Consider the following 3,067-nt stretch of genomic DNA (forward strand, 5'->3'; position numbering starts at 1 on the left):
CCTGTCCGTATCTGATGACCAATAGTGCTGTTTTTTTTTGGTTGCACAGAATGTTGGTTTCTAGTGCAAAATCTTCACAAATTTTAATAGTTTTCGTAGCCCCATTTTCGTTGGCATCATCAAAACCATATCACCTGCGTAACGTACAAAATTAGCACAGTGTCCTCCGATATAGCAGCCTACCCCAGCAAAATTTTGTCTGTGAGTGAGTTCATCCATGTATACGTTAAATAGTACTGGAGACATACATCCTCCCTGTCTGATAATAAACCATTAATCGATACAGAATCAATATTTTCGATTGGTTGGAAAATCGATAATTTTTAAAAATATCTTATGCCATCACTATTTAATAATGACAAAAAGCAAGAGTAATAGAGATAAGTTTTAGGATTTGATTATTTATAACTGAAAATGTTAATGCGTAAACACAACACGATGAGTCAGTTAAAAAAATGACCGTAGAAACCACAGATTGTCAAGAATTTTAAATGAATTTTTCAGTTTGCGTGATACGAAACAGTAAATTTATTTTTAAAAAAATCGATTAGAATTTCACTTTTGTTTTGTCGGTAATAAATGGATACAAATTTTATCAGCGGAAATGACTCGTTGTCGATGACAATGAATTCTATCTACTATTGGTGGCAATCAAGCACATCCACGCGGAGATATAGATTTCTCTGAAATCGGATTACAATACAGCTGTTAATATACGAAATAAATATCGGTGCTACCGGATCGGCATTTGGCGAGGTTGACGTATTTCCAACACTACACGCCTAAAGTAACCCGCCACAACGCCTTTGTGGTTATCTTAAACAGTTATTGTCAAAATATGTATTCCACATCAGTTTTTAAATAACATAAACCATAAAAAATATTCTCGGTACCGGCATGGGGGATGCTATAAATCAATAATGAAATTGCAATGCTTTGTTCAAAATTGCTTAAGCCGTGTTTAGTGAATATTTTGTCAAAATAAAACACGCTCTTCTGTCCTGTTCAGGGTAGGTGAATGCAAAACGAACTCAGCAAAAATTCTTGCCTGAACAGACCATGAAATAATCACAATACGTATCATCCAAGGTGGATATTTTCAGTTGGGAACTTAACAAATACAAGAGGTCCATAAAAGAAAATTATATAATATCAATAAATAAATAAAAAGCCATGTAAAAAACGAACGATTACATAACCTTCATAAAGACTAACTAACTAACTAACCATCACGCCGTTTCCCGCATCCCACAGGGGTAGGCAGAGAGGACGGACCGTCAAACAACTCGGTCTTGGCACACACTTCTTGCCATCGCACATGGGTTAGCTCATACACTACATATCAAGGATATCACAGGTACCTATATTATATCTTCGGTATCTACAATACTCGACAACTAACGCCATCTATGGATAATCAAATAGACTCATCCAGTGCCATCTATGGGTTAGCTCATACACTAATATCAAGGATATCACAGGTACCTATATTATATCTTCTGTATCTACAATACTCGACAGCTAACGCCATCTATAAGTAATCCAATAGACTAATCTAGTGCCATCTATGGGTGAATTCATAAGCTAATATCAAAGATATCACAGGTACCTATATTATATCTTCGGTATCTACAATAATCGACATCTAACGCCATCTATGGGTAATCTAATAGACTCATGCAGTGCCATCTATGGGTGAGCTCATACACTAATATCAAGGATATCACCGGTACCTATATTATATCTTTGGTATCTAAAATACTCGACAGCTAACGCCATCTATGAGTAATCTAATAGACTAATGTAGTGCCATCTATAGGTGAGCTCATACACTAATATCAATGATATCACAGGTACCTATGTATATTATATCTTCGGTATTTACAATACTCGACAACTAACGTCATCTATAAGTAATCCAATAGACTCATGCAGTGCCATCTATGGGTGAGCTCATACACTAATATCAAGGATATCACAGGTACCTATATTATCTCTTCGGTATCTAAAATACTCGACAACTAACGCCATCTATGAGTAATCTAATAGACTAATGTAGTGCCATCTATAGGTGAGCTCATACACTAATATCAAGGATATCACAGGTACCTATATTATATCTTCGGTATTTACAATACTCGACAACTAACGCCATCTATAGGTAGTCAAATAGACTCATCCAGTGCCATCTATGGGTTAGCTCACACACTAATATCAAGGATATCACAGGTACCTATATTATCTCTTCGGTATCTACAATACTCGACAATTAACACCATCTATAGGTAGTCCAATAGACTAATCTAGTGCCTTCTATGGGTTAGCTCATACACTAATATCAAGGATATCACAGGTATCTATATGTATCGAGAAAAGAAAACATGATCCATCATATATATGAGTATCTTATAAATGTGAACTGACTGTGCTTCTCAACCTTCACCTTAGAAAACACCCACAAACACGTATGACCTCATTTAAAGTTTAGGTTTTATCAATTGACCTATTTATCAGACGCGCCGTGTTGTTGAATTTATTTCTTCAATTAAGCCACGCAGTAGCACCAGCGACTGGACAAATAGACTATATGAGTGAGTTACTTTTTTCTTTAATAGTATTCAAGTTTTTTTATGCTCGTCTAACGCCTATGAAACTATGCAAAGATATTAGAAGAACGAGATGTGCTATGAGCAGTTCATACTGTGTGGAATTGTTTTGCCCAGTGTCGCCGGTTTTGTTCACCAATACTACTGCACACCTTCGCTTACGCTAAGGTATCCGCACTAATACATAGAACAGATTTCTGTGCGTACACGTCCCGAAAGTATTCAAAGTACCCTAATTAGGTAGTACTCCGCCTACGGTCCGGCGGCCAACATAGCATATCTCATTCTTCTAATATCTTTGAAACTATGACACCACAATTGGGGTAGGTTGTGAGGCTAAATGTAGTGGGGAAGGAAAGGAGATGAAGGAACGGAAGGAGGAATGAAAAGGAACGCGGGGAAGTAGCTGACTTTTCAGATCTGGTCATCAAACACAGCTAATGCCATTTTTAGCAATATTT

The sequence above is a fragment of the Hesperophylax consimilis genome, chromosome 27 (genome assembly GCF_061612785.1).
Source record: "Hesperophylax consimilis isolate HC1 chromosome 27, BYU_Hcon_1.0, whole genome shotgun sequence".
NCBI lineage: Eukaryota > Metazoa > Arthropoda > Insecta > Trichoptera > Limnephilidae > Hesperophylax > Hesperophylax consimilis.